The sequence below is a fragment of the Setaria viridis genome, chromosome 3, assembly GCF_005286985.2.
Source record: "Setaria viridis chromosome 3, Setaria_viridis_v4.0, whole genome shotgun sequence".
Classification (NCBI taxonomy): domain Eukaryota; kingdom Viridiplantae; phylum Streptophyta; class Magnoliopsida; order Poales; family Poaceae; genus Setaria; species Setaria viridis.
Window position 1 is genome coordinate 24,501,491 of NC_048265.2, and position 10,058 is coordinate 24,511,548.

Sequence of the window (10,058 nt, forward strand, 5' to 3'; positions counted from 1 at the left end):
GACCTCCTGGTGGGGCGTCGCGCGCTCCTCCGGCAGTCGTGGCCACACTGGGACCCTGGCAAGGGCCCCAGTCGTAGCTACGGCACGTGGTGGGGGAGTGCGCTGCCTCCCTTCAGCACTGTTGTCTTGGATCCCTCGGAGTGCATGTCGGCCATGAAGCACTCGCGCGAGGGGTGGTGGCTCCCGCTGTCGAAGCCAGCGTCAGAGGCTGTCCTCGTCACGCCCACGAGCTCGTTGCTCACGGGTGGCATGGTCATGGACCGCGCCAGGAGGCGACCGTAGGTCACCGTGGTATTGCGCAGCCCGAAGGGCCACTCCTCCGAAGGGGGCCCCGTGGTGCGCGCCCGGCCACTCACCATTACCCCGGCGGCGGATCTGGGGATGACGGGGCGAGCGGGCAGGGCAAGGAGAGGGATCAGCTTGATTCCCTCCCCCATGGCGAGGAAATCCAAGCTCTCGAAGTGGACGAGGGATCTGGGAGCAAAGCTGGTGTCATGGCTGGCCATCTGAAGCTGGTGATGTACGCGCAAAGGTCCCCTACTTGGTGCGCCAACTGTCGTTATCGAGGTTAGTGGATCAAGACTACGGCTAGTAAATTTCTTTTATGCGCGTAAGGCTTTGGATGGTAGCGTGAGAGGACACGGGGTTAGACTGGTTCGGGCAAGGAAAGCCCTACGTCCAGTATGAGGAGCTGCTCGTGTTACTCACGTGTGGTCTGTAGTAGGGGTTACAAACAGGCGAGAGAGGGATCCGGTCCCAAGTCTCTTGGGTGTGCACTGATGCTCGTGAGATGAGTGTGTGGGTTCTGTTGGCTTCAGAGTCCTCCTGGTATCGGGGCCCCTGGTTCTCCTTTATAGCGCAAGGAGCGCTCAGGGGTTACAGGTGAGCTAGGTGTGTGCAGAAGTAAAAGAGATAAGCTAAGTAAAGTAAAAAACAAGGAAAAGGACAAAGTCCCTGGGTCGCCGCCTTCTGCCCCGGTCTTCGTCTCTTGTTAGCGCGGCCATCGGAGGAGGGCGGCTGTCGTCGGATCCTGTCGACGATCCTCCAAACGACCGTTGCCACCGAGCATGATGATGGTGTTCGGTCGTGGCAACTGTGCACGTTGCGGGAGATGGCTGACCCCTGTTGTCCTGCTTACGGCCCGTGGAACACGGACGTCGCGTCTCTGCGCCGGATAGGCTGAGCACGAGAACAGGCGGCGCTCCCTCCTGTGCTGGGCGATGCATGCAATGAGTGCCCTACGGCGAATCAGGGGAGGTCGCGACTGCTGTAGACTGTGCGGTCGTGGCTACAGCGTACTGCACGGGTACTTCTGGCGGGTCATGTCGAGGAGCGCGGGCGCCTTTCTACGCGCCAGAGCTGTAATGCATTTATGGTGAGATCGGTGGGGGCCCACGAGATCCGCGCCCTCATCTGCCGGTCTACGCCCGAGGCGGACCCTTGTCTTGTGGGCTCGGATGAGTCCGACCCCCTACGCCCGGGGTCGGGCGAGGTGGAGCCGTGCGGCGAGGGGTCGGGTGCATCCGACCCTGGGACCGTGGGTCGGGCGAGGTGGAGTTTCGTTAGCGAGGGGTCGGGCGTGTCCGACCCCGAGGCCCTGGGTCGGGCGAGGTGGAGTGGGATGCTCCTTGCCCATGCCGGGTCGGCAGAGATCGCTATTACCGCAGGTGGGCCTGGGCCTTTTTGATTGTTTTTTTAAGGGGCACAAGGAGGTCGTTAATATTTCCCCCCAACAGACACTTTAATTGAATTAAAATGGTAGTCTGTCGAGTTTCACCCGGTGCAACCACGTGTCTCGGATTGAAACAAATCATATTCGCACGAAGGCGAGTCTAGAGATTACAACAATCCAGATAAATTATTACAGGTCCCAGTTTAAGTTATTACAAGTCGATAGTTCGAAAGCATAAAAGTAGTGTTCAGAGTTCAAAAGCAGCGGAAAACAATGAGAGGTCTAATGGCGATACAAAATACCATGGTGAAGCCTGCCAGGATATCAATCACCACGTTCCTCGCTGACCGAGGACGAGTTCCACTTGACCGTCCAACTCGGGGGGAGTTGGATTGGCCACGTCAAACTGGCAACCATTTTCTCAAAATCAACATTACCTGAAAACATAGCCACAAGCAAGGCCGAGTATACTAATACTCAACAAGCCTTACCCGTCAGGTGGTATCTACTCCACCGACTTCTAGACATGCAAGGCTTTTTAGCTTAGGGGGTTTGTTTTGCCAAAAGCATCTACAGTAGATCCTTAGCTTCAAGTTTCAGTAGCAAATTCTAGTTGATTATCCATTCTTTGTAAGCACTTATTCTAAGCAAGCATGGTGATCAAGCAATTTAATTCAAGTATTAGTATTTATCATCATACTCATTCCACTTCTTACTCAGTGTAGAAAGGCGATCAAGCAATCCCAAACTATGAGAAGCAGATGATTCGAATCAAGTTTCTTAACCTTGCAAGATAGACCTAAACACACGATATATCCGTACCACGACGGGTTCACATATATCAGCGATTCCCCTCAATTCGCGGCGCTTATCCACAGCCCACTTACCTTGGATACAAGGCCCCACTGGTTCCAAACGACGCCGTACCGAGGCTGCACTTGTACCTACATGATGCATCAGGGGAACCCGGTTCCAGATAGAGCGGGGAAAAGGTCCACACCAGTTCAATCAGGTACTAGGCTTCCCGATCCCATACTCAATATGTGCTTAGTACTTTCAAACACTTGACCACAACTCTAACATATTTCGACCTTAGCAGCTTCCCTCTAGACAGACGGGGCAATCCACCAATTCAGAATAGATTTCCTAGCCCCACCCATCAACCTTATGATTCCAATAGAAATAAACAAGAAACTCCTATAGGACGCGAGTGACAGGGAATCACTCGACTTTTACCGTGTCCCTATTTATCATAGCAACTACTCGACTTATCATGCTAGTATTCAATACATGGGTACTAGGAGCATGCAACTAAGGTTTCAAGCAACTCCTACGAACTTAATGCACAAACATAACTAACAAAGTATTGCATAAACTTTAGAAATCAAGGTTATGCTCCGGGGCTTTCCTTCCAGTACTAGGTCAGTCTGGGGCTCGTTTGAAGCTGGACTCGGTTCCTAGGCAACCTCGATCTGGTTCACTTCCGCAGATGGCTCCTCCTTAGCTTCCGGGATCAGCTCGTAGGTACTGTCGGCAAGATTTGCTTCTACACGAGATGCATATCCAAGATTTCAATTACATACTTTAACTTGCAGGTTGCATTTCTTGGATTATTGCAGAAGTAAAGATTGCATTTTGACCACATTCACCTAGACAAGATTTCAAATTTTTCTTTCTTCGTAAAGTAAGGTGTGTTGCAATTTAAAACTTGGGCTTGACTTTGATGGTGATTGTGTACACATATAAGGTATTAAAAACGTAGAATTCATAAAAAAAAGGTGGGGGTCATTTTGGGGTTGCTCAACATTCATTTAGAAAGTTATCTTGTTTCTGAATTATAAACAAACATAATTAAGCATTTACTAGTTTACCATTTCTAGTAGCAATTGTTATAGTTAATTTAAATTAGCTATTAAACTTGAATAAATTTTTTTGGAAGCATTTGTTAAGATATGATTCTAAAATTTTTACAGAAGCTTCATTATTACACAAGTGATCTACTGTAAAGAAAATTGAGATGCATTTGAATTTTAAAAAATTTACTAAAAACCAAACAGTACTAAATTGCAGAACATGAAAAATGATTTTTAACTAGAGTTTCATCATCAGACTAGCTCCACAAATTTTACAGAAAGGTTATCAACACTAACAAAGGTTACTGTAAGTTTTTTAGGGTTTATTGAGCATGAAAACTATTTATCACATAACAAGTACATTAAACCACATGTAGTTATTTAAGCAAGGTAAAACACACATCTTACAAAAGCTATTATTTTTCCTAGTTAGACAGGTGGCATCAGGAACCTAAGAAAATCTTGCACTTTTATCTATTTTCCTCTATTTATTGTCCAAAAAACAAGATTAAACTTAGCATTTAAGCATTTGGACTTAAAACAGTAAGATCATCATCAAATCTAGTAGCATAAATTACATATCTAGAACAAGCATGTCAAGAGTAAACTAACAGAACTGGTTTCATATTTTTCTAAGTTTCTATGATTTACAATGCATTCATTGGCTTTTATACAAAATAAATACTAGTGCCAAAAACATGACAGTGACAGGTCCAAGAATATTTTTCAGTGAAACTAGACATCATCTGGAGTCCAACAAAATAAGTTTCATATTTTTCCCATTTTTCTACATTTTTCTACACGGTTTCAATGTTTCAGCCTTTTAATCTATTTTAAAACAGAAAAGGTTAAATACATTTCGTGAAAGGGCCCCTGAATCCTTTGAAACATTACAACAGGGTCCTGGTATTTTACGGTTCAAACCCTAGAAAGATTTGGGGCTACCCAATGTGCCCCTCTAGCTCGGCCGGCGGCGCAACGAGCTCGATTCCAGCAAGCACCGGCAGGGAGGGGGTTAGGTGAGGGTCTAGGCATGATGAGGGGCTCACCTAGGGTCGGTGCGTTGTGGTCGTGGGTGGAGGGTGGCCGGCAGCGGCTGTCGACGGCGAGCTAGCGGCTGCGGCGGAGGAGCTCTTGCTCCAGCGACGGCAGTGGCGGAGCTGGCCGGGGATGGGCTCTGGGAGTTGTGGTGAGGCACGGGTGGTCGACTGGGAAGCTTAGGCGGCGTTGGCGGGGTTCAGGAGGGGGTGCTCGACGGTGAGGCGCAGCGGTGAAGCTTCGGTGCGGGAAGCTATGGCGGGGCAACGCCGGCGAGGGGGTTCCGCCCCCTTTTATAGCGGCAAAGGGGCGCGGAAGGGATAAGGACACCGGGATAAGCTTGGGTGGTGACTGGGGAGCACAGAGACGGCCAGGCATTGGCAGAGTAGGCAGGAGCGCGCGGTGGTTGGTCGTGGTGGTATGCGAGCGAGGGCGAGCGGCGGAGGATTGGCGGAGGAAGATTGTGGCGTGGGGAAGCTGGTTTGTCTCGCGCAAGGACTGGCAGAGGGGGCGCACTCGTTAGGTCGCATCACTGGCGAGCATTAGTTGGACTGTGATGGCCATGGGCGGGCGGTGACGTGGTGGCCACGGTGGCGAGCGCGGGCAGGCGCGCGTGGGCGCGCGGCTGGGGTCGGCCAGAGGTAATCGACCGGCCGGGCGGATAAGATAGCACATGTGCGTAGTCAGGCGAGGCGGCGCTCAAGCTGTTGCCAATGCAGCGGACCAGGCGTCGGATGCTGCGTGGCGCCGGTGAGTTCGCCGCTCGATGGTGACCGCATTCTGGTGCACCTCGGGTTCTCCGTGGCGCACAAGGGTAGCAACTTTGGTCCTATTTTTCTCAAAAATTTGAATTCAAACTTTGAATTCTCCAAGTCTAAAAGTTGGAGATGGGACTACAGGCTACAACTTTTACAAAGGCTATCTTGGGAAAAACTCAATGGATTTGGAACTAAACTCATGCAAAGTTTGGTAGAACGTTGCCTCGGCTGAAATTTGAATTTGCCCCACTTTGGCCGAACTTTGGTTCAATTTTTGAGTGTCTTCCACTCCAAATCAGTGAGAGCTCAATTAACAAAATTTGCTTATTTTTAGAAGTTCTACAACTTCTATATTAGCCAAAAGTTAAGTTCTTATTCCAAATTTTGTTTTTAAACCCAGCCCAAGGAAAGTGCCTTTTAGTGGTATTTTCAACACTTAGATCAATTGAAATGCATTTGAATTTGACAAGTGGCAATTTGAGTTTAGTTGTGATTTTTTTGCTTAACCACTATGATTACTCTTGATTTGTCTTGCTAATTACTAGAGTTATGACCCTCCCTAAATGTATTTTAGTTTTTATTATGCTATGGTTTTTGTAATTCTATAAAATGCCTTTGTCGATCAAACCGTGCCCGATGTGTGGAGCATCCTTATAATGGATAGAGAGAAAAAGAATAAAACAATAGAGAGAAAAAAGAGAGTACGACCCTATCTCGAACACGGGAATACTAAAGGAAAAGTACAGGAAGTTGGATTCGTGTGGAATGGAAACAAATTTGCCGTTTGCACTACTAGGGAATCCACGTTTAGTACCGGGTTGTGCAACCAGTACTGGCAATTCGGTACTAGAGGGGGGTCCTTTAGTAGCAGTTGAAATAACCGGTACCCTTTAGTGCTAGTTGGGGATACCAACTGGTACTAAAGGGCCTGCCACACTGCGCACAGGGGCGGCCTAATTAGTACCGGTTAGTCTCCTTAACCGGTATTAATTTTCCCCTTTCTTTTCTTATTTTCTATTTCTTTATTCTATATTTGTGTTTCGTATTTATTTCCTTTACGTATACTAGTTCTGATACGCTAATATATATACAATTCTATTTATCTTAAATATTACATTTGAGATAATATATATATATATATATATACCTATTGTGCATACACATATATGAATAATATTACACATATATATAGACATATTATGCATACACATATCGTATCTACTATTCTAAACCCGACTCCTGATGGTGCTGTAGATTTGATCCATCATTATGAAACACCCCCGCTGAATGTGTGACCTCGCCCAGAAGAAATCCACAGAGTTGTTCTTGTATTGCCCTGAAAACTTCCGTGGTGATGAGTTTATCCTTACTGTACATCATATGTATCATTGGCAAAGTTTATTATATATATATAGTAGATCAATGGGTTTGGACAATTGAAACTTACATCAAATATAAGCAAATAAATTGAAATACTTAACCTAATTTTTCTAAATATGTACACATGAATTGATTTTTGAAGTATAAGCAAATAAATTGAAATACTTAATCTAATTTTTCTAAGTATATACACATGAATTTCTTTTTGAAATATAAGCAAATAAATTGAAATACTCAATCTAATTTTTCTAAGTATATACACATGAATTTATTTTTGAAATATAAGCATATGAACTGATTTTTGAAGTATATACGCATGAATTAATTTTCTAAGCAAAACTAACTTATTGTTGAGAATTTTGTATACGTACGGTTAATTCGTGGTCGGTGATACGGTTCGGACGCATAAAGCCGTGGATGAACTCACATACGTAGTATCCGCATAAATTAGTACCCGACTCCTGTCCCGAACACTACATATATGGAAAAAAAGTTATGAAATATTTGTTGTGTTAAAGGAAGTGTCACGAGATGTGAAAATTACATGCTGGGAATTCAGTCTTCCAAACAAGTTCCTCCTTGAATTCAACCATGTGAGTTCGACGGAATCGAGCCCATGCTTTGTTCATAGCGTCTATGATGTCAGCGTATTCTTGTTTTTTTCCTTCAAAGAGTCGAAGACATATACAAAGCTCATATCAGGCATGACAACAATGAGTATCCAATGGAATCTGTACAGCCAAATTAAAGCTAGTTAGTCTTATGTTTAACTGCCTAGTTCGAAAAAGAAAGAGATGGGAAACACGTTCACTTGAAGTTGTATGGTAGTAGTATGTACTTCTTGTAATGTTGCTTGTCGAAGAACTTATATATATTCTTCAAGGTCTGATTTGGTTTATCTCTTAGATTTGCCTCGTGTATAACTTGGGGTTCCATGAAGCCTATGTCATAGTATCCGTTCCTCCAACAAGTTTGAATCTCCATCTTGCATGATACAAAATTAAATAGGAGTTAAGACATCGCAAATTGACTAGAGCAGGGATTTTGAAGTTAGAGGAATATATTAAAGACTTACAAAACCCAGCAACTGGTGAGTGACTTGTCAAGTGTGTCTTGATTGAACACGAAAAATAGTTCCTCCAGCAGCACATTTATGATGTCATCCCCACGGAAATAATGTTCATCACCAATCCGAACTTTGATCACAGCAAAACCCTATGTTGTAGCCTCCATGTACCATTCGTGCAACTTGTACAACTTCGTTGGGAGAAGTTTCACTAGCTGCAGCAACACAAGCAGTTTACCATACTCATATTTCCATTTAGTAGCCCCAGGGTGCATAACGATGTGATCCTCCCCTCGAAGTTGAGATGCGGTTAGATTAGTATCTTGAGGGAATTGCAGCAGGTTCTTGTCAAACTCAGAAAGCACCTTGAGTGGGGCAACCAATTGGTTGGATTGGGCTCCGAGTTGAGGAATAGTTGACCCACTTTTCTTCCTTTTCTTAGAAGCTTGCTTTGTTATCTGCCTCTCGTAATCAAATAGCGGTGGTTTCTCTGGCTATTTCCTTTGCTCTACCTCCATGCTTCTGATGAAAGACCGAAGTTTACACTTATCAAGTGGTGGCTCTTGTTTCTGTTTCTGCCTCCATGCTTCCTTGTGAGCCTCCCTCCATGCTATTTTCTCAGCATCCACTACTTCCTTGAGTTCATCATCTGTCATATCATTATGGTAATTTCTCAGCTGGTTGCTTCTCCTTCTACTTCTTTTGCTTCTTCTTAGGAGGTGGAGGTGGAACCGAAGGCTTCTTCATAGGAGGTGGAGGTGGACTCATGCTTGGATCCCTTTTTGGTACTGGACTCATGCTAGGATCCCTGTTTGGTAGTGGAGAGGGTGCCCTGGTAGATGGCATAGGTGATCTTTCCCTTGAGCCTTGAGGAGATAATCCCAAGGTTAGGGGATTCGGCTATGTAATCCTTATGTAGCGCTTGGGCCACAGAATCAAGCTAGCACCACACCCGGTAAATTATTTCCTCCATTCTTGCCTCTGATGCTGCTACTTGTTCTTGCAGCTCTCGCAGCTATCGTGCGTGGTCGGACTTACTTCTTTGGTGACTTCTATATGATTCAATGTGCTCACGAAAGGCAAACTTCCACAAAATGACTCCTTTGCCTCACCATCGTCCAGGGTGTTCAGGATTTTCAAGTGCCATAGTCAGCTCGTCCCTCTCTCGATCAGGCACGAAGGATCCATCGGGCGTCTTCTTTACTAAGTTATCAAGTCTCGTAGCCGGTTCTCTTAATTCATTGCTGAACACAATTGATCCATCTTCAGGATTGAGCCTGCCGCCATGAGCATAAAACGAATCCTTTGCTCGCTCAGGCCATTCGAGAGTCTGTGGTACTATTCCCCTAGCAATTAGGTCATCTTCCATCCTATGCCATTTCATGATCCCCGACTTGTAACCTCCTATCCCAAGTTGATGAAAGTATTGCTTCTTGTGAGCGTTGTCGGTATTGGTCTAAGTTTGCGACTAGCTCTTTTCTGATTGCTTGAACTGTACAAAGGAATCCTAGTGATCCCTTAACTTCGGGTGCTTATTGAAATCAGGTGTAAGCCCCTTCTTTATGTACTCTTTGTTCAAGTTTTTCTTGTACGTATGAAAAGAAATTGCAGCCTTCTTGAAGCCCCATTCTTTCACTTTGTTTTCCTCTACATCTTCGAACGTGAAGTAATCTTTTAACTATTGCCATAACATATTCTTCTCTCGGTCAGGTACATAAAGGACTGTGCTTGTGGGGACCGGGACTGTGCTTGTTGAAGAAAATTTGTCAGGTTTTTTCCAATTCTGAGAGCTGATTGGGATGTTATCTCTGACAAGAAACCCAATCTGATTCACCAATTTTGTCTTATCATTGGCAGGAGCAATCGGTTCACCATCTTCAGCAATTTCTGTGATGATGATACAACCCACTAACTTCTTGTTCTTGCCTCATTTCTTTTGAGGCCTGCTACTTGATCCAGCTGGCTGAAAAATGACAATTGAAATGTTATGTGATTGGAATATTGCGTGATGATGTTTCTTTCGATAAGAAGAGAATTCAAATAATGTTTACGTATAATAATTGCTATACCTCGCCTTGTTGCCTATCATTGCCTCCCTCGGCAATTTGTTGCTCCTCATTGCCTCCCTCGGCAATTGGTTGCTCCTTGTTGCCATCACCAGCCATGTTGAGGTAGATGTCAGCCTGGCTGTGATCGATCTTTCATTTGGTTGATCGTTTGTGCCGCCTTCAGCAATCAACTGAAATATGAGCTCCTCTGTCATTCGGGCATCATGTTCGTCCTCTGCTGAT